Source organism: Elephantulus edwardii, unplaced genomic scaffold, assembly GCF_000299155.1.
Source record: "Elephantulus edwardii isolate Elephantulus edwardi_28Jun2011 unplaced genomic scaffold, EleEdw1.0 scaffold00462, whole genome shotgun sequence".
Taxonomy (NCBI): Eukaryota; Metazoa; Chordata; class Mammalia; order Macroscelidea; family Macroscelididae; genus Elephantulus; species Elephantulus edwardii.
This window is the reverse complement of record NW_006400212.1, coordinates 532431-533005: the sequence shown is the minus strand read 5'-3', so window position 1 is coordinate 533005 and position 575 is coordinate 532431.

Below are 575 nucleotides of genomic sequence, written 5' to 3'. Positions count from 1 at the left end.
TCTGGGGCTTCGTCTGACATACTTTGGACATGCAGGGGTTGGGAGGAAGGGTGGGTGGTCATGGTCAGCTTTCCAAGGAGAAAGATGATTGAGTACTTTTTGTTAGTGCCCAAATATGAAGTGATTCAGTTCCCCTAGGTGATTAAAGTCCTTGCTGATATAATTAAGGAAGGTGTGTTTGTTGGGTCCTGTCCTTTTCTGATTGGTCAACAGTCAGCTTGGAAGGCCCTAGGGGACCTTTTACAGAGAACTGTAAAAATGTAAAAATGCCATCACTTTAAAAGAAAAGAGAGGAATGAAAACCCTTGTTTAGACAATAAAACTTCCCTGAGGGTAACATCTGAGATAGTGCAACTGGGATTAAAATCATGTCCTTGGACAAAAGAAAAGATGTGAAAAAAAATTTCATTAAAATGAATTAAAGGGAGCTGTGGTGGCCTAGGGACAAGAAGCTGCACTGCAATCCTAGAGGTACGTGGTTCAAATCTACCAGATGCTCTGATGGAGAAGGACAGGCAATCTCCTGCTGTACCAGTCAGATCTGACTGGATGGTACACACACACACACACACACA